A 27081-nucleotide genomic window follows, 5' to 3' on the forward strand; every position below is an offset into this window, starting at 1 on the left:
ATGAATGTTCAGTTGAAAATTACAATATCTTATAGTTGCATGAGCGTATACATGCGAAATGCTACAGCAGCCTGGCATCACATTAATGTCAATATTGGTGACATCCGGCAACGTTCTGGGAACGTGCTGTTTTGTAACGTTCCTACATTGATACCATTTACACGTTAAATTGATGTTTACACGCAACGTTGACACAACGTGGGTGTCAGGACGTTGCTGTGACATTTATTTATGACATCACTTGAACGTACAGCTGGCAACGTACATTAAACGTTGAGGTTGGCTGTTTAACGTTGCCTGACATTTGTTACAATCAGGCAACGTTTACGCTACGTTCTGTGTTACTTGGGTTTAAGAACCTTGTACCTGAAACATTTCTCATAAGCAGCTTTAAACTTTTCGTGAAAATATTCGTAAGCGGTCTCGGGGTCTGTAATTAGCAGTAGAAGTGACCAGTCAATAAGCAATATTACATTGCGAAAATTGTTTAAACTGTCTGCGTTTCATCATCAATGAATCCTGGTACGTGCAGTCACGATCGATCAGTGCTCCTGATGTTTCAATATTATGACTACAATGAGAAATTGTAATGTCCGCCGGTGGAGCAGAGGGCTACAAAAGTAACGTAGCGCAGTTTCGCGTAGAGGTGGAAATTTTGGTAATACAGAAATACAAAAGTAACCGTAGCGGTTTTTTCTTAGAAATTTTTAAGGTGAACATTGGTCACAAATTGCGAGAGCTTCAGAGTGCTCGTTTCTTCACGAAAGCACGCACACATTGCTTACCAATAGGTATAACCAATCACATAGGTATAACAAATCACACAGTGTGCCTAAAAACTTTGATGAGAACAAACCAATCGTGCTATTTCATCTGTCCAATAAATCTTGGCTGGGCTGCTAGGAAAGCAAGAGTAAAAAAAAAAACAATATGTGCTGGTACCCACGCTACTTATTCTCAAGGTATGCGAAAAGCCGAAGGGTTCAATAAAGCTATTCAGCTTTATTGAAGAAATCATGCGTTACGGCGTATATTTGTGGCCGCGAGAATATATACGTAGAGTTTGCGGTTTCCTTGCGTAATTACGCAGAGAACAGCGCCCTTAATGAGCACGTCGTTAGCGGTGGTATAGGGGCATAACATGTGGCCATCAATGGCTAATGTGTAAGGAAGAAGAAGTGCCGGTTAGTCAGGTGCATCTCCAGTGTATGAAATACGACGAAGAAGTGCGGGTCAGTCAGGCGCATCACCAGCGCTTTTACGCACGGGGCTTGCCCTGACTACTCGCACGGTTCTGACTGCCGCACCGAGTTCGACCTCTCAATCCTGTCAATAAACACCTTGACATTTGGTGGAGAGTGCTGGGTACGACTCCATCAACGCTGGAACTTCGGAGCCGAACCCTTCAATCATCTCGGCCCATGCCGGACGATCCAGCCCAGTCTTCTCGAACCATGCCTGACGATCCAGCCCAAGAAGCTGCAGTCACGGAACCAACTGTCATCTGTCCTGGCGTGCAGCGTCAGCGGGATCCTGCGATTTTTGCGGGTACCGGTGATCAGGATGTCGAGGACTGGCTCGCCTCGTACGACAGAGTCAGCAGGCACAACCACTGGGACGATAGGGAGAAGCTCAACAACGTAATTTTCTACTTGAGCCACGTTGCGCACTTGTGGTATCGGAACCACGAATCCGACATCTCGACATGGTCGGCGTTCAAGACCAACTTCATGGAAATCTTTGGTCGTCCTGCTGTACGTAAACTTCAGGCCGAACAACGCCTGCGCGGACGCGCCCAGCAACCAGGTGAGAATTTCACCAGCTATATCGAAGACGTCGTTAATCTGTGCAACAGAGTCGACGCAACGATGCCAGACGCCGATAAGATCCGGCATATCCTCAAGGGAATTGAGGACGACGGCTTCCAGATGTTGGTCGCCCGGAACCCGACCACAGTGTCTGTCGTCATTGCGCTGTGTCAAAGTTACGACGAACTTCGAAGGCAGCGAGTTGTCACACGACACCCACCCTCAGAATTCGCCCCTGTCTCAGGCCTGACGCTAGATGTTGAAGAGTCGCCTCTAATGCACCAGATAAAGGAGTTCGTGCGAGAAGAAGTGGCTCGGCAGCTTTCCCTGGTGCCCTTTACGAACGCGCCACCACACTCCCCACTGACACGGGGGTTACAGACCGTCATCAAGGAGCAAGTCGCTGAGTGCCTGCCAGCTGCTATTCCACCGCCTACAGTCGCGGCGCCCTTGACATACGCTGACGTCGCTGCAAGGCTGCCCTTCGCTCCACGTCCACCTATCCAAGCTGTTGCGCGACCGCCCCCGATTCCCTTCTCGCCGCCTGCACCACAGCTACCACGCCAGCCAAATCCTTGGCGCACAGCCGACAACCGCCCGATTTGCTACCATTGTGGTATTCCGGGACACGATGCCCGCTTTTGTGGACGCCTTATGCAGCCTACTTATGATTACCGCCGACTCATGAACAGTTACGCCCCTCGACAGCTACAATCCCCTGTGCCGCCAGATGAAACCCCTGTTCCCTACACTACTCGTCGTTCGCCATCCCCACGCCGCCGATCCATCTCACCGATGCGACGCCGGCCAAGCCCTCTGCCTCAGGGAAACTAAGTGTCGCCGTTCCCGAGGCGAGAACTGCGTCCCCTTCGCTTTACCCAAGGCCTCGAAATCACCCCTGCAACGTAATTGAGGTATACGTCGAAGGGATTCCAACATTCGCACTGGTCGATACGGGCGCAGCAATTTTGGTGTTACGCGCAGGACTTTGCCGACGGATAGGAAAAGTAACGACGTCGCTTTCCGGACTGTATTTGAGTACTGCGAGCGCACAGCCTGTAGAACCTTTGGGAGCCTGCACTGCTCGTGTTGCCATCGCGGAATTTCTTCATGTCATTGAGTTCGTTGTCCTGCCGTCCTGCTCCCACGATGTCATTCTAGGCTGGGATTTCCTTTCGTCTAACAATGCCATCATTGACTGCGCCCGCGCCGAGGTGGAGTTGTTTCCTTCCGCTGCAGCCGTGGACCAAGATCCTGTGACGCCTACAAAAATGATTGTAGCCGAAGTTACCGATATCCCTCCTCAATCCGCCGCCGTCGTCTCTGTGTCTTGCGTATCTGCACGTGACGCAACCGTCTTATTCACGCCATGTGACTTGTTCGCCCGTCGCCGTTCCCTTCCGCTGCCCTTTGCCGTCATCGCCATCAGTGCTGGCCGTGGTGGGATGTGTGTGTGCAATGTGTCTTTCCTGCCGGTTACTTTGCATCGCGGAGAGTGCCTCGGTTATGCTCAAATTGTGGATTCTTCGATGCTCTTCGATGCTCCCGACACCGCGCATTCGACATCCCTCGCCGCGCTCGACAATGCGACTCGACCGCCGTTGGAGTGCTTCCAACCGTCAATCTCCGGTGATTTGACAACCACACAACGCGCGCAACTTGTCAGCCTGCTACGCGAATTTGCCGCCTCCTTCGACTGCCATCAACATTCTCTCGGCCGCAGCACCACAGTGTCGCACAGCATCGACACCGGTTCGCACGCCTCACTCCGGCAGCCTCCTTACCGTGTATTAACATCTGAACGCCGCGTCATCGACGAACAAGTGAGCGATATGCTTCGGCGTGGCGTGATTCAGCCGTCCCATAGCCCGTGGGCATCACCTATTGTCCTCGTAAAAAAGAAAGATGGTTCTATTCGCTTCTGCGTTGATTACAGACGTCTTAACAAAATTGCGCGCAAAGTACGTATATCCCCTACCGCGCATAGACGATGCTCTTGACTGTTTTCAAGGTGCCGAGTTCTTTTCCTCTTTGGACTTGCGGTCTGGATATTGGCAAGTCCCCATGGCAGAGGCTGACCGCTCCAAAACCGCCTTCGTTACACCGGACAGATTATACGAATTTAATGTCATGCCATTCGGCCTATGTAATGCGCCCGCTACGTTCGAGCGTATGATGGACAGTATCTTGCGCGGTCTCAAGTGGCACACGTGTTTGTACTACCTAGATGATGTCGTTGTCTTCTCACCTGATTTCTCGACTCACCTCCAACGACTAAGAGAGGTATTAAGCTGTCTGACTAAGGCTGGCCTGCAACTTAACATCAAAAAATGCTTCTTTGCTGCTCGTAAGCTTACCATCTTAGGCCACGTCGTATCCAAAGAAGGCGTGCTTCTGGATCCTGCAAAACTCCGTGCAGTTGCCGAGTTCCCCAAGCCCACTAATCTGAAGACGCTACGCAGTTTCGTCGGCCTCTGCTCCTATTTTCGCCGCTTTGTGAAGAACTTCGCCATGATCATCGCCCTTTTGACTCAACTGCTGGCTGGAGACAACGCCCTATCCGCCTGGTCGAAAGCATGCGATGACGCGTTCACGACCCTTCGCCATCTGCTCACCTCTCCTCCTATTCTGCGGCAATTTGACCGCGATGCCCCAACTGAAGTCCATACAGATGCTAGTGGAGTCGGCCTTGGGGCGGTTCTTGCCCAACGCAAAAGTGGTCTTGTGGAATACGTCGTTCTTTATGCTAGCCGCACGCTGACAAAGTCGGAGCTAAACTACTCTGTTACAGAAAAGGAGTGTTTAGCCATACTGTGGGCCATTACGAAATTTCGACCTTATTTATACGGCCGCCAATTTGATGTAGTAACGGACCACCATGCGCTGTGCTGGCTCTCCTCATTGTAAGACCCCTCAGGCCGCCTCGCACGCTGGGCACTCCGTTTGCAAGAGTACGACATCCGGGTTGTGTACCACTCTGGACGCAAGCACACCGATGCCGACGCTCTCTCCCGCTCGCCAGTATCACCTGACCCTGATCCTGACAGTCTTTGCCCACTCAACTTTGTCCTCTCAGCACTTGCCATCGATGACATGCGCCCTGAGCAGAGCAAGGACCCGTGGATTTCTTCGCTTTTGGAGTTTCTCTCTGATTCTACCACTGTTACGGCGTCTAGGACTCTACGGCGGCAGGCGCATCACTTTGTTATTCGCGAGCAACTCCTATACCGTCGCAATTATCTCCCCGAGGGTCGGCAATGGCTCCTAGTAATACCGCGTCATCTTCGGGCTGATTTATGCGCATCGTTTCACACATGATCCCCAATGTGCACAGGCGTGTTAAAGACCTACACCCGCCTTAAGCTCCGGTATTACTGGCCTGGCATGTACAAGTTCGTTCGGAAGTACGTCCGCTGCTGCCTCGACTGCCAGCGCCTAAAGTCGGCCCCTACTTCCACTGCCGCACCCTTGCAGCCTCTTCCTTGCCCATCCCGTCCTTTTGATCGGGTCGGAATCGACCTTTACGGCCCGCTTCCTTGTACTCGTGCTGGCAAGCGCTGGATTATCGTTGCAGTGGATCACCTCACACGCTATGTAGAAACCACTGCACTTCCATCTGAAACTGCCCAAGAAATTGCATCCTTCATACTGCGGCATTTTGTTCTTCGTCACGGAGCCCCTCGGGAACTTCTCAGTGATCGAGGCCGCGCATTTCTATCTGAAGTCGTGACGTCGCTTCTGAAGGAGTGTCACATCATCCACAGGACCACTAGCGCACACCATCCACACACGAATGGGCTGACGGAGCGTTTCGACTGTATACTCTTGGCGACATGCTCGCCATGTACGTCGCGTCCGACCATTCCAACTGGGACGCTGTGCTTCCGTTCGTCACGTTCGCCTATAATACTGCCACTCAAGCTACCACTGGTTTTTCTTCGTTTTTCTTACTGTACGGCCGTGAACCTTCCTGCACCATCGATACCATGCTACCCTACCAGCCTGATTCATCGGAATGTGTTCCTGTGTCTCAAGCTGCGCAGCATGCTGCAGAATGCAGACAACTCGCCCGTTGTCTTACCACCGCAGATCAGACACAACAGAAGCTCCGTCGTGGGGGCTCTGTTCCCCCAAGCTTCCATTCCGATTCGTTGGTTTGGCTGTGGGTTCCACCTGTAGCTCCCAGCCTTTCTACTAAGCTGCTCCCAAGATATCATGGGCCTTACCGTGTAATTGCACAAACTTCCCCCGTGAATTATGTCGTCGAGCCTGTGTCACCGTCCTCTGATCAGCGCCGTCGCGGTCGTGAAACGGTTCACGTAGATCGGCTCAAGCCCTTCTACGATCCCTCTATGTTACCGCATGCTTAGATCGCCAGGATGGCGTCTTTTTCTCCGGGGGACAAATGTAAGGAAGAAGAAGTGCCGGTTAGTCAGGTGCATCTCCGGTGTGTGAAATACGACGAAGATGTGCCGGTCAGTCAGGCGCATCACCAGCGCTTTTACGCACGGGGCTTGTCCTGACTGCTCGCAGGGTTCAGACTGCCGCACCGAGTTCGACCTCTCAATCCTGTCAATAAACACCTTGACCAATGTTACTGTCTCGTGTCGTCGCCATTAAGCCGAAGGCTGACTGTCCCATTTAGCTCCTGTCATGGCAAAGCTATATCAGCTATTTGGAAGACATTCGAGCTTTCCCGGCGCTGCAATGTAGAAAATTATTAAGGGTATGAGAGCACTACGTTCATTCATTACGTACTTTCATTGCGTTTCGCGGCCGATGAGCTTCATCAGTAAGATTGTAGCAAACGTATGCGGCTAAGTCAGTTTCATTATTGCGTGCTTCGTGTCGACTTTTCGCTTTGCCGGCGATGGCGGAGACACAGAGATGATCTTAGTTTCTTCTAGTGTTTGAAAGAAAGGGAGGGGAGGGGTATCCTGAGTTTGGTTTCTTTCTCAAACACTGCAGCTGTTCAGAGGAAGATCTGCCCTATTATATAAAAGGTCTATGGTTGGTCTTTAAGCTATGTTCAAGATCACCACATAGAACATTCCTCGCATAAGTTGTCGCGGCTCGCGATAACATCGCCAGCTTCAAGCTTCCATGTACCCTTGATTTTTTTCTGTTGCGCAGAGAAGCGGCGCGTTGTGTGATTAGTTACGAGAGGTGTTCTCCTTGTGCAGTGAAGTGGTTGTTTTGACGTGATGTGATAGTGTAAAAAAGCTAGACGCAGTCGTTATACAGGACGACAACGTGACGTAATAGTTAAGCGGAAACCTGCTAGGTGGAGAGAGGTAATTAAATGGGGAAAAAAAGACATCCACCCAATCACAGCAATTGCGACTAAGAAAACTCATGCGAGTTCCTTAGTAGCCATCGCTACAGTTGGGTGGATGTCTGGTTTTACAAACTTTACGACAACTTGGCGTAAGAGCTCCGAGAGTTTTTCTAAAACTCTCACAGGCTTATCGTGGCCTTCAACTATTCTGGTCCATTCCTGACAACTCCTGGCGTCAGGTGATGACGTCCCACTTGCGTACATAGTCAATGGAATTCCGCCCTTTCTACGCCTTTTGTTCTTCGCACTTGTGTGCCACGGATGTGCCTACCAATGAACTTCGCCGACGGAACAGTCGTTCCAAGTGGCAGGAACCACTCTTCGTCTCAGGCAAGCAATCGTCTCAAGCGCTTCTCACATTGCTGCGTAACCCATGGACACCTGTATCATTTCGTCAATGCCACACACCCTCAACAGTGTGCTTTCGACGTCGTTACCGTGGGCAGTTATGGGCAATTAGCGTGAATGTGGCAGACGACACGCACGAGTCTACTCTATGAAAAAGGTCGCATATGATCGCACACCAGTTCACATGCGAATCTATCTTAGTCCACCGCTATCCCTTGATATTCCTCTGTTCCACTGCCGTTTCAAAATTAACTAGGTGGGAGACAACTATGGACCATTCTTTACTAACTATTTTGTTGCTGGCGCCTGTATATCTGAAAGCGTTCTTTCAAGTTGCTCCACATATCGGTTTTGAACATTACACAGCTTCAAGCATCTCAGTGGGTTCGGTCGTCCCACCACGGCCACAAAATGTAAAGGAGGCTTCACAGGGAGTAAATGCGACTACTTCACCACAAGTGTTGATGCTTCAAACCCAGCTGTCCCCAGGCTTCGCTTCCTCTCTCTTCATTTACCCGCGGTGTGTCCGTTCTCTACTGGACCGTAACAATATTAACGATGAACTGCTGCCAATTTACACCTGTCCTACTCCACTTCCTGGTATGCTGTCTTGATGGTCTCCATCTAAACATTACACCACTGTTTCTATGGACTAACTAGTGAAGATACTTTCTTGTATTGTTAAAACTGAAGCTTTCTTTACGGTCACAGCGAAGCAAATCTATATGACCAGGAATGACCTGAGATTCAACAAAGCCACTGCGGTAGCTCAGCGGCTTTGATTTTCACCGGGTCATGACAACCAAGCAGTTTCCTTACCCGGTGGCAGCCGACGGCCGCATACCGACTAAGAAAGCCTGTAATCGTTCCGCCCACTGCGTCCAAGACGCACCTTATGAAGCTTCAGGTCATACAAACTGCTTGAAGCCTCCAGAATTTAAGCCTCGCCGCTCAGCGAACACTTTCATGGGTCAAACCCGTTTCCTATTGTTGTGAGCATGCGTCGCGAAGGACTGAAAATTCGCGTCCTCATTCATAGGGGTAGAAGTCTCCATTTGGTTTAACGATTCATTTTCAATTCTGCTACAGGTATTCAGACAGCATTTACCACTTTAAGCGATGAAAGTCAGCAGTTCCTGGACCTTGGCTGTGGCACGGGAGATTTCACGCGAGAGTGAATTTTGCCGTCATGCCAGCCATGCAAGAGGCTGGCATGACGGCACAGACGACACAGACCTAGCACGATCACGCCATAAGAATGCGCATAGAAAAAGTGAACTGCTAAGGGAAAGGGGCTACCTCTGGGGACAACGGTCAAGGGATCATAGGTAGAGAACTCTCACTTGCCTCACTTGGTCGGCAGACACATAAGGCAACATTCCATAAGAAGACTTTAACAGAAGAATTAAACTTTATAAAACAACGACATTTTTTACCTTTCCAGTATGAAAGGAAAATTCCGTTAAAGTAGAAAAACAAATGACCACGAAGTATGTAGAACACGGATAAATGGCTATGCTGGCAGGTCATACGGATTAATTGTACACACTGCTTAATATAGCAGGAGGGGGCGATGAGGATGACATATAAATAAAGGCAGAAAACGCAGAAAACAGCTCTTTGAACATTACTCCAGGTAAAGTACTATTGCACTCAGTATGGCCTACAACACGAAAGCACGTGGCAAAGTTTTGTGTGTTGTAGCTCACGCGTAGTGAGCGCGATAGTACAGTGATGAACTCGGAATACTTAAATAGTTTTGAAATCTTTTCACCAATGAAGGCAATATGACTGGTTTCGGTTGCGTTATGAGCTTGCAGTTCTTTTTTTCGTTAATCATTCAGCACTGTGCCACCTGTAATACACAAGTAACGCACCTCAGCCATACGAAATACATCGTGCCTTATAACGGCTGTCAAATCAGTTCGGCAGAAGCCGGCGAGGACAAATGTTTGTGAAAGGCAGAACGGTCATCCATTAGATTCTAGCACCAAGCTGTAAAATAAACCCCATGGGGGATTGCAAAAAGCAGATACAGTTGCAGTTGGAGAAAAAGTTGGATCAATAGCGTTAATAAGGCCTTTTCGGGGTGGTGAGTGCGCCATTGGGAAAGCCAATCATGAGCCGAAGGTGAATTAATCAACACACAATCAACATAGCAAAGGGACAATGAACATAGTAAATCAGTTCGTCAGAAGCCAGCAATGCAACAAAAGTTTTAAAGAAAAATTGTCATTCACCCGATTGTGGCATGAAGCTACAATGCAAACCCATATGGGTCTCTCAAAAATAAAGCTTTGCAGGTGAGAAAAAAATCGTGGAGGAAAATCTATTTGCCATGCCTCATGCGGGCACTTGAAATGCCAACTACGAAGTTGCCACGACCTTGGCCCACTACTGCTATGGCAAGTCTCGGCGTATGGGCGTCCTTTTGTTTCATTTTTCGCACAGTTTTCATCTTACAGCAACAATACGAAATGGGTGTGCAAAAACAGCAATGTTTTTTATAATGTTAACAACGCTCCGAAGCGAATTCTAAAAATGCGTTTAAAATCAGTTCTGCGGTTGTACATGCCAATACCAGGATCTGATTTTGAGGCACGCCAATAAGTCGTTTGCCGGTCAGTGCATTCTCATACCGCATATAGTGGCTTGTCTACGCATTTAACCTTTATACAGAGTCTGCATTTAACCCTCTCATAATCTAATGTTATCGCTCAGCGCAAGACGCATCGGCATAATTTGGAAGTTTCTCGAATGTTATCGTTGAGTCTATCTGCTGTTTATATTATCGTCGCACCTTGTTTAATCAGAATGTATGCGCCGCACCAAGTGCGTAGTACTTTGTGGAGGACATGCGGGAAGCAGAGCTTACGTTGGGAACTTCGACGAGTACCACATAAAAGGCGCCACGCTTAACCGCAGTTCAGATTTTCGAAGATCGCCGTCTTTGCTCACGGGCAATCGCTGTGCTTGGAGTGTTGCTTATTTTGGTCGGTACATGTTTGCCCAATAACCATAAATCACTTTCTAACTCACAGTTTTGACAATGGCTCGTCACTACAATGCGCCATCCGGTGGAGGTGATTTTGTTTTCGTGTACCGGACGCACCAGAACAGCCGAGATCCAAACCGAAACCCCAAATACAAAACGTTGCCCCGGACCATCGAGCTACCCTCAGGCTACAAAACCTGCCTCCAGAGTTAGAACTGCTACCCATGACACCCAGGAAGACCGAGACCAAGTCGGGAGCCACGATGACGGATCCAGCATCGTTAACAGCCAGTGTACAACAGAAAGTCGGTGGCTCCCTACCGACTTTCTGTGGATCATCGTTTGAAGACCCTGAAACCTTGCTGGAGACATACGAGAGGATGGCAACGTTCAACAACTGCAGCGGCATGTGCAAGTTACGCCATGTCAGTTTTGCTTTGGAGGACGGTGCCTCGGACCTGACTCGAAAACAAAGAGACCACCCTAGCAACGTGGAACTGATTTCGTGAGAACTTCTAGGAGATTTTCACGAGTGTCATACGCAAAGGAATGACTGATTTTCTCTCGGAACTCCTAGTAGAATTACCAATCTTCACAGAGAAGATGACACGACTATTCCGCCACGCCGATTCGCACATGTCTGAACAAAAGACAGGTCGGTTCCTGATGCGCGGTGTGAAATAACAAATATTCACAGAATTGATACACAATTCACCCAAAAAAGTCACCGAGTTTGTTTCGGATGATACAACAATCGAGAAAAAGTTTGAAATGTCCACCAGTTAATAGCACCGCCGTACGCTGACAACAAACTACGCCGAAGCTCGAGCGCTATGCATGGCCGACCTGCGGGAAGCAATCAGAGCGGTCGTATGGGAATAGCTGCAGAAGTTCTGGCTTCTAGCCTACATGCGATTGGTTTCTTGCATGTGTCATCTACAAGATCTTCCAAGACTGACCAGTCAATCTGGCGAGATACAATTGGTAATGTGGCTTCAAGTCCTTCGATTCTCACATAGGTCTGAAGGTCGGAATATGATTACTTTCATGGGTATCGATATCAGTGAACGACTGCAGTGTACAAGTCAGGCAGCATAACCCCATTGTTAAGTCTAGGCAGCTGCTGTAAGTTGTTCTTCGCAGAAATTTCGGGCTTCCGTCATTTAGAAGACGCAGGTTGTGGCCTGATGCAGAAGACGTGAATGTCCTGCCCCTTGAATTTATCCTGGAGCTTCCCCATATCTGGTGGTGAGCGTTGGAGTCTCGTGTTATTATCCAAGGACCGGGAGTCGCAGCCATAATATCTTTTAGTCTTGCTATGAAACTGACTTGTTGGAGAAAGGTAGAGCCAATAAGTGTAAAAGACAGCCTCGTCTTTTTCACAGTAACACAGACATATTGGTCATCGTCGTGTGTCAGTACGGGCTGGGCAAAATACGTAAGGTCCGTGGAATGTAATCGAGAACCTTACCACTTCAGGCATACATGACTTATCGATTACGTTTGGATGATCAGGATATGAACTTTTGGTTTCATGACCAGACTAACGATGCGACCTTCGTCATCCAGCAACGATGCTCACGGGACGTAATTCTTGGCATGGACGTCTTGAGCCAGAACGGCGCAGTCATCGACTTAAAGTTCAGGACGAATTCGATAATCCTCTCCACAGATGAAGCAATACCACTGGAGAGAACTCTCAGTCACCGTGCCGTAAGTGTACTTTAAGAATAATTCAGCATCCCGCCAAACACCAGCATCATGATTTCCTTCGCCGCAGAAGCAGTCGGAGACATTGAGGCCATCGTTGAGAACGACCAACGGCTGCTGATCGATCGTTAAATCGGTTTTGCAAGGGTACCGTCCAGTTACCCGAAGAAAAAGCCCAAGTAATGGTGACGAAGTTCAGCTAGAAATATATACTCCTTAACAAGGGCACGAACATTGCATATACGGAAGGAGTCACAGCAGTCAGCGATGTGCTTGTCCTAGATTCCGCCGAAGCTATAACGACAGTGCGTGCTCCTGAACAAATTTCAACATGCCTGCCTTTTCAGCCATAAGCGAGAACAGCTCGTGGTTCTCTTCTAGCAATACAAGGGCAGATTTTCGTTTTCACCAAGAATTCAATATCCACCAGTTGGTAAGCTTCGCATAGTAACCGAAGAATCCACTCGACCACTCTGTCAAAGCCCATACAGAGTTTCGAGAACAGAGCGAGAGGCCATACAGCAACACGATGAAATGTTGCACTACGAAATCATCCAGCCACCGAATAGCAATGGGCGTTTTCTGTGGTCTGAGGGAAGAAGATGTAACTCTTCCGTTTTTCGTCGATTATAGTCGACTGAACAAACTAACAAAGAAGGACGCCTGCCCACTCCCACGAACTGCGGCGGACTACGCACTGCGCCGACTCTGCAACGCAAATTAATTTCCGTCGGTGGACCCCAAGAATGGCTACTGGCAAATCGAAGTCGACGTGAAGAATAGAGAGGAGACTGCCTTAATTGCCCCAGAAGATTTCTATACATTCATTTCTATACATTTGGCCCTTGCTCGGTACTCGTAACTTTCCAGCTAGTAGTGGAGAGGGTATGGGCTGGCTTGAAATAGCAGACTTGCTTACTCTACCTTGATCACACCGTCACTTTTGCCCCAAACTTCGACGATCACCTTGAGCACCTTGCGACAGCACTAGAGGCCATCAAGTGATCTGGGCTGACCCTGTAGCCGAGAATCGCCGCTTTTCTTACGAAAGCCTACTATTGCTGGGACACGCGATCAGGAAGTATGGGGTCCTTCCTCATCCGGAGAAAAGAGCTGCCACTTGAAACTTTCCCCACAGGTTGATGAGAAAGCAGTCTGCAGGTCTCTTTATCGGTGGGAATATTATAGGTGCTTTGTCAAGAACTTCTCTAGCATCGCCGTGCCTCTGACGCTTCTCGCGATACCCATCCTCGAGCTTGAGTGCAGAAACAATGCAAATCGAGCCATTTGAAGAACTAAGACGGCGCCTGCAGTCACCACCTGTACTTGACCACTTCGACGAAGACGCCCATAGTGATATTCACACCGATGCATGCACCGTAGGCCTCGACTCTCTCCAAGTCCAGAGGAACCACGGACTTGAAAAGGCAATATCGTATGCTGGCTGGCCGCTGTCCAAAGTGGAAATCGATTATTCAACGACGCAAAAGGAAGCGCTTGTCATAATTTTGGCTACACGAAATTTCGCCCTTACCTATTGGCAGGCCGTTCAAAACGTAAGTGACCATGACGCACTGTGTTGGCTAGCCAACCTAATGAACCCTTCAGGACGCCCAGCATAGTTGAGCCTCCGACTGCAAGAATTCGACATCACCTTGATATACTAGTTGTGATGAAAATACTCTGATGCCGACTGCCTGTGCCGCGCTCCTATTAACCCATCGACTCAAGATGGCCAGGATGATAACTCTTTCCTAAGGCGAATAAGTTCCGACGACTTTGTCTAACAGCAGCGAGTAGACCTAGAGCTAAGAAGCCTTGTGGATTTCTTAGAGGGGAATGTAAGCGCGGATTCTCTCGAGGAAACCTTCTCGCAAGTCCATACAAACTACCGTTACAATCACATTCAGCGCTGCAGTCAGGGGTTCTACACGGCTTTAATGATGACGCAATGGCAGGCCACCTCGGTTTCTCCCGTACACTTGCGAGGATTGAGGAGAAACATTACTGGCCCCAACTAAACGCTGCCGCCCCCCACTGCGTCGAGACGTATTGAGATTGCCAGCGACGCCAGACACCACCGGCAAGGCCTGGGGGATTGCTAAAGTCGATCGAGCCTCTTTTCCGACCTTTTCAGCAAATCGGAATGGATATGTTGGACCCTTTCTAACGGCAACATCCGGAAACAAGTGGATCGTGGTGGCTAACGATAACCTTACCCGCTAATGCGAAACGAAAGCCCTGCCCAAATGCCGTCTGGCGGAAGTAGCAAAATTCTTCGTGCGGAACATCCTGCTGCGACTTGGAGCATCATAAATCCTCATCACAGACAGAGGAACGACTTCTATAACAGAGCTTATTTATTTAGTCCATCCTGCAATATAGTCACACTAGACACCGGAGGAACCACGCCTACCCTTCGCAGATGAATGGCCTAATGGAAGACCTAAACGAGGCGCCCGCTGAAATGTTAGGCTTATACGTCAACGTTGAACACAAGGCGTAGGATTCCATCCTTCGGTTCGCTTAAAACACGGCAGTGTAAGGGACAACTGAGATGGCGCCATTCAAGCTGGTTTACGGAAGAAGCCCGGTGACAAAGCTGGACGCCATACTACCGCACGTCTCCGAAGAAGGCAAGCTCGGCGTTGCCGCCTATCTCCCGCGTGCCGAAGAAGCTCGACAACACACCCGCCAGCCCATCAAGGACCAGCGAAAACTACAGTCTTCAATGACGTTTCGTCGAATACCAGCCCGGCCACCATTTTAGGTTGGACCCCAATACGTCGTCGAAGAGGACATAGTAAGAAACGCTTTTAGACGACATGTCAGACCCTACAAGATCATCCGACGTATGGGTGGACTGGACAATGAGGTCGTACCATACGGCATTACGCAATCACAGCGACGCCGCTGGCGAACTGAAGTAGGCGATTTCGTGCGCCTTAACCCTTTTCACCAGGGACAACGAACTCTGGGACTTTATTTCTTCGTGTGTTTGCTATTTTTTCGCTAGAATGAGTTATTTAATTTTGCCCTCGTTGTTTGTGGCATCGGGACGATGTGTTTTATGAAGAGGGCATTGGCACCGGTACTTATATTTTTTTCTGGGGTCTGCATTTCACCCCCTAAGAAGTTAATGTTGTCACAAAGTGCAAGATGAGCCGGCAACATTTTGAACTTACTCGAATTTCATCGTTGAGTTCATATGTTCTGTATGTTCTCACCGCACTTTGGTTAATCAGATTGTATGCGCGACCGGACTTGTATAGTAATTTCTGGAAGGAACACGGGCATCAGCGATTAGGCTGGAACTTTGTATTTTTGTACTAGGGCGTCGGCATTTATGAAAGACGACGCGCTTGACCCGCCGATCAAATTTTCGAAGATCGCCTACTTTGCTCACCGCTCTCGTTGTGTTTTTAGTGTTACTTGTTTTGCGGGGCACAATTTCGCCCAATAAATAATTAAATATCTCACAGATTTGGCACTGCGTCGTCCTTCAGCTTCACTACAACGCGACGATATGAAGATCACGATTACATATCCGAATGTATGCAATTAATTCCTGATCCAATACCAATCTTGTACATGACTCTTTTCATTGACCGCTGAATCCTGCAGAAGTTCCTGTAAGATATGTAACAACCTTTCACAAGGGTGCACATGGATGCTCCGGCACTCCCTACTTCATCTCTCGCTCCTAAACATTTTGGTGTACAGCGTTGCCATATAAAGTGCATGGGTAATGTTAGGTTTGAATATTTCAGTGGCACACAGTAGAAAGGCGGCCACCTATGTTTAATGTGTACACGAGGCACATTCAGATAATCCAAACATTCTAGTCGGTACATCTTCAATTCCTGCGGGGATCGTTTGACAATCGCACGCAGGCTTTGCTCCCAAAGCGAGAATGAGTTATCGAAAAGTCCACTCAATTCCATTTATCTTCGCACCACGTGTCATTGTGACACATAGAATCGAAGTTAAGACGATGGAAAGTAAGACGACGGATATGTTTCCTTCAGAAGCGCTGTTTCATGATGACTTGAAAGTGACAATGCCGCAATGTTGTAAGGAGATGCCAATTGTCGACCGTCTGCAAAGCGGCTAGTTGTCGACCGGGCACAGTACAGGGAAAAGAACGACAATGAACAGTGTAGCTTTTATTAATAGCAAAACGTGTCCTATTCGGTTTTAAAGTGAGAACACAATGCATATGTGTTGTGGTTACCAATTCAGGAGCTAAATGAAGCTATTTTTGCTCCTAATTCAAATAATGTTGTTATATTACGTTTGTTTACATCATTTTTCTCATCAAGGCGTGACAACAATACCTGCGTTTAACGGTCGTGAAAGAAACTTGCAATAAATTCTTTTTTTAACAGCGGAGCTGTTTAAGCCAGCCGTAATTTGTGGTGCGTCCCAAGAAACTGCCGCGCCGTAGCCATAGCAACCCGGAGGAGGAGGAAAACGCGTGCATGCGCACGCGGTCTCCTCCTCGCCAGCTTCTTGCCTTCCTGACCCCCGCCTCTCTTCTCTCCGCGGCGCGCTGAGCCAGGAGAAAAAAAAAATCAGGCAAGTTTGCACTCGGTTGCGCTAATCTTAGGCACAGCGAAGCTTACTGGCTGCTACTGCTAGGTATCAACTTGGTTGCTGCTAGGCCTTAACTTGCTTTAACTTAACTACGCATGTAGGAAGGTATTCTCGAGCGATCATATTCGGAGGTACCTTCCCTTTCGTGACATTTCGCGTGACTAGCGCCTGACGCGTCGGCGCCTACGAGCGACAGCGTTGCTGGCATACCACAAACGCAGGCAGGCTAACCAAGGTTGGCACAGTGCCAAGATCACTGCTGCTTGCCGACGCCGAAAGCGTTGGAGGCTAGCCGCTCGATATCAATCGGCCAGCTTCGATGCGTCTTGAGCTTTCCGCCGCCTAGTGCAAGCTTTCGCCTTTTATTGCGATAGCAATTATATGGACACTCAAAAGCAGATTTCTGCCGTCGGCGTCGCCGTCGCCGTAGCCGTCGCCGTGAGGTTCCGTATGACGTCAATAGAGATGAAATCGGCGCCGCGCGCCGAACGCTCTATGTGCGAGTGAAAGAGCGCGAGGGGCGCGCGCTTTTACGGGGAATGAACGCACGGCGGAGAACAAACGCGCGTTCTGCGCTGTGCTCCCTTAAGGGCTGCAGAAGTTGGCGTCTCTTTCCTCCTTTACAATCACCATATATGTAGAGCAAACGCGCCTTCTTCCGACGCGCGAGAGGCCGTGGGGGAGGGGGGGGGAGGGAAGGGAGGCGACGTTTAGCTGCGGCACCAAGTGCCTATTTATATCAGAGGCTCCGGCAACAGTCACCAACGCCGCACGCATTTTGAGCGAACGCGGACAAAACGCCGACGGCGTGGACAACAGTTCTGCGTGTTGCCGGTGCTGCTGCATGTCCAAGTTTATACAGCTGATAAAGCTAATATCATTAGTCCGTGTAGCTCTTTACAAATTTTCTATCGCAATTGATGCTTCGCCTTTGAGGTGAAACTGCGACAACTTTTTTTTTGTTTCCGCAGGATCTTGGCTGTTGATGCCTCGACAAGCGTGCTCGAATACGCCAGTGAGAAATACGCCCACAAGAATATCGTGTACGTGCACCTGGACATCGACGATGACGTGTCCTCCGTTTTGAAGAATCACGGTGCCTTCCAGCGGGTGTACTCTTTCAATATGCTGCATTGGTCCAAAGACCTGCACCGTGCTCTGGCGCACATCGTCCAGTTACTAGCTTCTGAAGGCGAATGTCTGCTGTACTTCGAGGCAAGGAGCATCGTCTTCGAGTCTTTCAAAGAACTCAGTCGCCTTGAGCCTTGGTCAAAATACGCTAACATGAGAAATTCCTTCTTCAATATTACCAGATCGTATTCAACGTCTCCATCAGTTTATTTATTGGCCACCACAAGACGAAGTCTTCTTTAAGCTATCCTCAATTACTCGCGTTGACTAATTGCTCCTCATTCCTAGAAAATAGTAATCTCGTCGTTGCCGTTAACCAACAGAAGCCCTAGACAGCTTCTTACTCACTTCGGCATTTTCTTGTGTTGCTCTCATAGCATGCTTGGTATTTACTTTACCCACTACGTGACTTGCCTAAATCTAGCCCTTCCTAATCTTTTCTGGGGCGATGATACACAACCAATGGCTTCTTAATTTATAATGTTGTCTTCCTGTCACTTTACAATACGCCTGACATAATTCGTTGTGTCACTCGTTGCACGCTTCTTGGAAAATCCATCGCGTTTTATTTTCGTTATCTTACAAGTATCAATACCATTAGTTAGAATTCGTAGAATGCACTACTTGTATACCTTTAGGAATGTTTACTGTTAGGCTATAGCTGGTTTCTAGTCACCATCAACCGACGACGAGATTACTATTTTCTAGGAATGAGGTGCAATTGGTCAGCGCGAGTAATTGAGGATAGCTTAAAGAAGACTTCGTCTTGCGGTGGCCAAAAACAAACTGATCGTGACGTTGAATACCAAAAAGGAAAAGCAAATGTTGACAATCCAGACACTTTTTCTCTTGGATTAAGTCTCTATTTCAAGGTTCTCTGTTTTCTTATTCGCACTTATTTTATGGTATTTCATGTATAGGTTTCCTTTCAAATGTATTCGCAAGCTGTCGTTCCTGAGGTCAGCGCTCCTGCTCTATCGGGATCCAACCCACTTCCATACATCCAGAATTTTCATTTTCCCAGATGCTCTTAATAGAACAAACCTTAAGGTCTGATTCCCACAGCCGTCATTCTTGATGTCCGATCATCGTAAGGGTAACAGTTAATATCAAGCGAGGCCGTTTCGTTGCCGGTTTCTGCTCATAAACTTCGCAGAACCCATCTCACGATTGCTGTCGGCGGTAATGCGTTTAGCGTGGAATTAATCTAGCGACATATCTTATTGCCACCGTCGAAAGGAGTTATGTGTGAGGCATGTACTCCAGTGGGAATCATCTGTATCACTTCGCTATAAACATTTCGCGCGATCTCGAACCGCCGCCGCGAAGCTGCACGTGACTTCCTAAATTCATAGCGTCACTGGGCGCGAACGCTTAGAAACACCTCATGCGGCAACCGGGCTCTTCTCTTGCGCTTCTTTCACTACCAGCCACCTGTGGCCGCGTCTCTTATCTATGCGCAGGCAGTGCAGCCTATAGCTGCACCTCATCTCTATGCACAGGTAGTGTGTAGGCCTGCCCAGCCGATTTCTCGATTCTGCAAGTCTCCTCCACCCGCTGCTCCTACTGCATCCTCGGCCGGGCTAGGGAGCCCAAATGCAAGCCCAAACAGCGCTTGCATGTAGGTTCCCTTGGCCGAGCCCAGAGTCAGCAATCCTTGCGGACGCCTGAAAATCGTCTGATTTGTTAACCTTTCTGCCTTCCAGGTAACGTCACTTATTGTTGCCGCTGGCGGCTTCAAACTTCCAGCGGCGCTGCCCAGCCGTTCCAGTATGGCATTCAGCACTGCATTCGCGTACCCTGCTAGAGCGAATGATGAGTGATGAATGAGGCTTTTAGCGCGTTCTGCTGGGCTAGGCTGGTTTGGGTGTTGCCGTGTGGTTGCAAAAGTATGTCAACCGGCTCCGTCGCCAGCGGTATGAGAGTCCTCTCAAAGTGTGGTTAAGTTATGAGACATCGTAATAACATCACGTGTTATGCAAGGCTAGAACTCTTCGTTTTATACTACTCCGGAAAACGATCAATCTGCTGGTAAGTAGGCGTCTAATTCATCTCGGTCTTCGTTAAACGAGGGGATCAACTTATGAGGACTGAATACCTCAGGAGCCGCCCTGGTAACCGACTGTTGCGTAGCTGGGTCACTCAACGTGCCTTACATGTGCGCCAGCAGTCTTCTCCTGGAGCTCGATGTTGAGCTTTAGCACTCGTTCTTCTGCCTCCAATTGCAGGCGCTCTTGTTCAGCCTGCGCTTTCGCGTCTTCGCGATGTTGGGCGCGCTGGTCCTGTTCCCTCGCGATTTCTGCGTCGACCTAGTGCTTTGGCTCCGCTCCTGTCATTCCTAAGTCTTTCCCTATGACGTACAACCTCTCAATCTCCATCATTTCTCGTGTGCGTTTGAGAATCCCGGCAAGTTCGCCAAAACTGTGATGATTATGTTGTGGGCCCAGGCCTCAAACACAGAAAGATGGCACAAATAACACAGGGAGGCTTTAATGACACGGAGACGAGACTAGGACGACGAACACGATAACAAACAGAATTCACTTCTAGTTGTCTGTCGCTTATACAGCGTCAGTTTCGGATGAAGTCTAATAGCGTGTCGCTATCACACACTCACATCACGAGGAGCCGCAGTCATGACTCTAGCAGCGGGTGGCCCAGGGGATGGAGGCCGGCGCGGAGGCCCGGCACACGACGAGCCACTCGCGTGACAGCTGGGTCGGGACGTCAGCCCGCCACGGCTGCACCGGAACACGCCGGCGTCATATGCCCACACAGCAGTGGAGCAGGCGGGATCAGGCACAGGAACAGCCAGACCTGTTTTTCCAGCTCGCCCAGGAACACCGGCCTAGGGTAGATGGACAGCTCGGCTCATGAGGCACCAGAACTCAGACCAAGCACAGGCACAGACCGGGCACAGGCTCAGCCCAGGTACAGCGACAGCCCGGACCGCTCTCCCAGCTCACCCAGGAACACCGGCCTGGGGTAGGTGGACTGCTCGGCTCGTTCGGGATGAAAACCCAGACCAGGCAGCTCAGGCTGGTGACATGGCTGCCCCTTCAGCGCCAGCTTTCTTGCTTGCTTGCTTGCCTTTAAAAGTGGCTCGTACCCACTATGGGGGATTGGCCAAGAATCGGGTGATTGAAGGAAAACAGTTACCGGAGTCTAATCAGGAACACTTTTGAAAATTTTTGAATGACGAAAGGAAATTATTGATATATAATTTAAGAATTTAGCAAGGAAATCGTCCTGATTCAATTATGTAACCCAAAACAGCTGCACCAACATCCCTATGACAGTGTCCGAGAGAAGAGGCACCAAAAGATAGAATATTGGGTATCGTTAAATTTAATCCAGCACTGTTAAATTTTTCTTCTAAAGCATGTTTTCTTAATGACGAAAAACGGCGGCATGACAGGAAGAAGTGTTCTATTGTTTCGTCTTCACCACAGTATGGGCACAAGCAGGAGGGCGCCAGACCCGATCGATGCAGATAAAGGTTTAATGTAGGAATGCGACATCTGAATTTGGTAAAGAGGACTTCAAGTTTTCTATTATGGCAGAATTTTCTCTTCCAAGGGAATAGGAGGTGTCGATAATCAGTTAGATTTGTTAATGGCAGGTTCCAGGAGTCTTGCATGACAGCCCGTCTCTTGAACCTAGCCGCGGTTATGTAAGCTGATACAAGAAGAATCGGAACTATCGGACCACTAAGGGCAGCTAGCGCTAAGCTGGCAGCTAATTCATTAATAACTAATCCTTTGTGACCAGGCACCCATACCAATCTAATTAGCTTTAAGTTAGAAGGAATAAGACATTGGAATGTACGCGAAACTGGTGAGCCACTATTTGCAGTGAGAGCTGAACATAATGACAAAGAATCCGTTACGATTACAACTTCCGAGATTGATGAGTGCACTTTTCGTAGAGCCAATATAACCGCAAGAAACTCAGCTAGAAATACTGGTATATAGTCTGGAAGTCTTAAGGAGAACGACCAGTCGAAAGCGGAAGAGAAAATTCCAATTCCAGATTTTTCTTCTGATTGCGAGGCATCTGTCGCTAAGACGGCCTTTATTTTTAACTCCAATAAGTGATTTTCTAATAGCCCATTTAATATACTGTAAGAAAGTAATTTTGCGTTGTTTCGATATATATCGTCGAAAATAATTTGGAGATTCTCTCTCTCATTGCAAATTGGAGGGATCTCACATAATCGTACATCTAAGGGACCAACCAGTGCCTGTACGAAAACGACCTGAGGAGTGTGGAACCTGGGCCAGGAAGATTGAAAAAATATTGCAGGCTGGGAAATGAAAATTATATGTAATTTTATAGGGAATTCATACATTTTTAAGAATGTTTGGACGGTTAATAACCGAAATCTGCACAAAAGAGAAGGTAAATGTGTTTCTAGGTGTAATAAATTGTTGGCAACGAACTTCGGCAATCCAAGGCACAGGTGTAAAGCTTCCCGGTCCAGAAGAACAAGGGGATGTAATTTGTATGCCGGCGCACCTGAATATAGAACACATCCGAATTCCAAAATTTGCCGTATGTACATTTTATAAATCATCACAAGAGAGTCTCTCCGCATTCCTGATCGACTGTTGCAAAGCCTTCTTAGCATTCCAATCGCTCGCACTCCTTTTTTATTTATGTATTCAATGTGCGTGTGCCAATTTAGCCGGTCATCGTATATAATGCCCAGGTATTTAACCGATACCACCTGAGGTATGTTCTGTAGGCGGTAAGTTAAGTTTATATGTTTTGAATTTAATAAAAGAAAAACTATTATTGCGCATTTACTGACATTTAGGGAGAGGCGAATATTCAGTAACCAGTTTTCTATGTCGCACAGGTATGCTTGCAAACGATTATATAAGGAGTGGATGTCAATGTCAGGTGCAAAAAAAGCAATGTCATCTGCGTAGACATATGTGTATATGTCATTATGACAAGGAATAGAGCTTAGTAATATATTAAATAATAAAGGGGACGTGACAGCTCCTTGTGGAACTCCACGCGATTGTCGACGACTATTTGAAGAATATCCTTTCAATGAACAACAGAATTTTCGGTCAGTCAGAAACTCGCTAAACCATTTTGTTATGTATTTTGGGAAATCAATGTTAATTAATCGATTCAATAAATCTTCGTATTCTACACTATCGTAAGCTTTTGATATATCTAAAGTTACTAGAGCTGCAATTTGTCTCTGGCGACGTGCTAGTTTTATACGGCTTTCCAGGTCCACATGAGCGTTCCAGATGGAACAGCCAGATCTAAAGCCAATTTTGAAAGGGCTGAGCACTTTGTCCTCTACTAATTTTATAAGACGAAAATTTAGAATTCTTTCTATTAATTTCACTAAATTGGAGGTTAGAGCAATTGGTCGGATATTATCAAGCGTGTATCCGTCACCATTATTTTTACGAATCGGAATAATTTTAGCGAGTTTCCAACTGGAAGGTATCCACAAAAATTGGATAGAATAATTCACTATATCTAAAAGATCATCTGGGGACTCCTTGAATAAAGTTTTTATCATTTTTGAGGTTATTCTGTCAACACCAGGGGCAGCATGTGGCATACTTTCCACTGCTGTGGCCAGTTCTAACATTGTGATCTCCGTAAAATCATCGGGCTGTATGCGTAACTTGGAAGATGGCGATAACAAGGACGTGAATCGGATTTCTAAACCCTTTGCAATATCTTCTACCTTTTGCGTCATTTCTTCATTAGTGAAAACCATCGAGTCAATGTTACTCGGACGCGGAAGAATCTTTCTGCCACGAAGAAAAGAGAAAAACGCTCGCTTGTTTTTAGATTTAGATAGATATTCGAAATGTTGGCAATCATAGTCGTATTTTGCTTTAGAAACTGTATGTTTATATAGTTCTGTAGAATTTATAATCACTCCAATTTTTTGGACACTGGTTATATAAAATTTTTTTCCAGGCTGCTTTCCTTCTTTTATAATCGCGTGAACAGTCGGTATTCCACCAAGGGTTGTAGGAGTAACATTAGATCTAATTCTGAATTCCGCCTGCTTGCTAGATTTTTCAAGGGCTGAACAAATAATCTTTGTCATTTCTTCACTGGACGCCTCAGAAAGTGACGAAATCACAGATCGCAAGGACTGCTTAAAGGTATTGTAGTTTACAAACGTTCGAACTTGTTCATCCATTGTTGTAGTAGAGCGGACTATTTCAAAGACCAGCAGAATGTGATCACTATTAGAGGCGCAATCAACAGTCGACCACGAAGACACAGAGAGACTACGGCTAGAGAATGTGAGATCAATCGCAGACTGATTTTGGCTACGCACGAATGTAGTTGCCCCAGAATTTACACAAGACAGGTTATCATCTAATGACCAATTCCACAAGCGTTTACCGCATGAATCTGTCTTTAAACCCCATGAAACATGATGTGAATTGAAATCCCCAGTAAGTAAAACATCCCGCCCACAGCTAGCTAGAACACTGTCAAGAGAGCGAGTGTCCCGCACACCGGAAGGAAAATAAGTATTTACAATATAAAGAGGGAAACATCCAGGTAGAGTCAGTTCTATAGCCAGAATTTCGCACTCAGAATCCATCAATTCGAATAATATTTTGGCTTTATGACATATTTTAGTAGAAATAAATATAATTAGTCCACCACCTCTTGTAGGGCGGTCTAGCCGAAAAGATCTGTAAAATTTTAAATGGAAATTTTTCTCCTTTGTGAACCAAGTTTCCTGTAATACTATTATATCTGGATTAAGTTGGTTTGTAATAGAAAACAAATCTACAGAAGCTGATAATAGTGATCGGCAGTTCCACTAAAAAACCTTTAAGAATCCTATGATGAAGTTGCTGCTGTCGATGGGGACTTCTTTGATGCACTATCCTCCAATGTAAACTTCGACTGACATTTCTTTGACTTCGAATGGGGAAGTGAGGAAGCATCCTCACTAATTGTTGACAGAGCACTTTTTTGAGCACGAGCATTATGTTCTGCGTCTTTCATTTCGCAATTTTGAATGGTCTGGTTGGCGGAAGCAGAATGAGTGGGAGGGAAACTATTGCACGCTGTGCCATCTCCCGAGACAGTTGTCTCCCTCTTTCCATCGACAGATTGCTGCCCCGAATTTATAAGTTTATTTGCTACTGAGCATAGACCAGTAGCTTGCATTAAGGTATTCATTTGCGAGGAAATAGCTTGTGCGATGCTTTCACCAAGATTTACCAACAACTGATCCATTGCCTTAGCCACGGCCTTTTGAACAGCATTTTCTATGGTTGCAGTGAGAGATGAGTCAAGTATCACATTTTGTTTAGCTGTAACTCCTGCATAGCCAAATGTTCTTTCATTTACAATATTTGCAGCCTCTATTCTGGAGCAACGTTTTTTATCCATAACTTCGAGGATCTGCACTTCTTGGGCCCGCACAGAACAGTTAGAGTAATCGGCCGGATGGTTTCCTTCACAAAGGCAGCGTCTCTCGTTTTCGGAAATGCAATCACTGGGAGCGTGACTTTCCCCACATGTGCAGCAACGTTGGCTTGATTTACATGCACCGATACTATGGCCAAATCGCCAGCAATTGTGACATTGAAGCAGACGCGGTGCAAGTGGATCTACTCTGAATATAAGGGGGCATATTTTGATCTTTGATGGGCAGGAAGTGCCAGCAAAAGTGGCTATCACTGATTCTGTTGGTACTCTGGTATTATCGAACACTCGACTGCATCGATATACGGCAATCACTCCAGCTGCAGATAACTTTTCTAATGTTTCTGTCGGGGTAAGACTTGAGTCGACACCTCGTACTTGGTGCATGCGAGGTGAGTAGGGATAAATGCACTCACCGGAATGGCAGCGAAAGATGTGCACTTTAGTAAGTCCGTAACACATGACTGGTCTGGTGACCTACAAAGAATGCCTCCCCGGCCGAACTGCCTTACGTCCGAGATGGTCTGGTACAATGGAGTAGCAGCATGAAGAGCCTGCTGGGTAGCCTGAGGATTGTTCAGTTTAATGAAGCCTCCACTCGCCGGAACGATTGTCACAGGGATACTGGTTACTCCGCTGCGTGGGAAGAAATCCAAAGGTATCTCATCATTAGGAAGGGAAGCTGTCCAAGGGGAAAAAGCCCTCCCGGGGGAGTTCTTGGACATCAGCTTAAGCTGGAGCTGGTAATACTGTGGAGAAAATACGTGAAAATGAAAAGAAAAAGGATGAGATCACCCGATACTCAGACAAACCACCAGAGATCGAACGCAGGCACGAGCCCAATACGGCAACGGCTGTGACGGCAACGGTGAGGCGCCAGGCACCGGCTCCTCTTCTTTCTCGTCCATCGCGCACCAGATCAGTCACGCAGATTTGACCGCGCAATTCAAACATAGTCTATTCCTATCACAAAGACAAACGATGTCTTAAAATATGTCATTTGAAAAAGTTAAAACCACTTCGTCACGATTTGGCCCATCATGTTCAGCTATGGCAATTACTGGTGGAAACGGTGTCGGAATTTTGAGTAGACGTACTTAAGTTATTTCACTTTGTTATCCGGTGTTTCAAAATGATAGCATTGCTAAGGTCTTGAGTCACTATCAGCGAGATCAAATGAACCAGTCAAGCTCAGTGAACATTGTTATCAATGCACCTACCAAGATCGTTAGCTTGTTTTGCAATAAAGCAGCTGCTTTTGCGTGATCTCGACTCGAAAGGTTCGTTTAAGCCGAGGTCTTAATCAGTAAAAGAAAAGAAAACAATAGCTCGAAGGCTACTCCACATGAACTGCAGTGAAGAACAGCAGACTGCATACAAAGTGCTGTGATTAATGCAGATTGCTACGACTGCTGCGAAACGTCGATGACGATGTTTAAGTCATTGAAACAGCTCAGCCGAAGCATCACGTACTGAGTAGTCGTCTCTGATAGTAACCACCGTGTTAATTACAAAGATTACAGATTGTCCGTGCTAGAGCGTAGACGAGAAATTCATACAGAGAACTCGGGCCCTCAATTGCAAAAGAACTGAAAGCTATGTGAGGTTATACTGATTCATACTGTTGGTAGCCTCCTCAAGGTACAGACGAAACGGGAGGGTACAGCCGACAGGAGCGCAAACTCTCAAGTCTTATCTTTATTAAAAGCACT

At 47.5% G+C, this 27081-nt stretch overlaps 1 protein-coding gene across 2 annotated transcripts in view; it reads left to right on the top strand.

The window, feature by feature from the left end:
- Nucleotides 1-27081, top strand: part of LOC119454388 (juvenile hormone acid O-methyltransferase-like) — a 124385-nt gene that overhangs the window by 16242 nt on the left and 81062 nt on the right. The window lies entirely within an intron of this gene.

Source organism: Dermacentor silvarum, chromosome 5, assembly GCF_013339745.2.
Source record: "Dermacentor silvarum isolate Dsil-2018 chromosome 5, BIME_Dsil_1.4, whole genome shotgun sequence".
In the NCBI taxonomy this organism is placed as follows: domain Eukaryota; kingdom Metazoa; phylum Arthropoda; class Arachnida; order Ixodida; family Ixodidae; genus Dermacentor; species Dermacentor silvarum.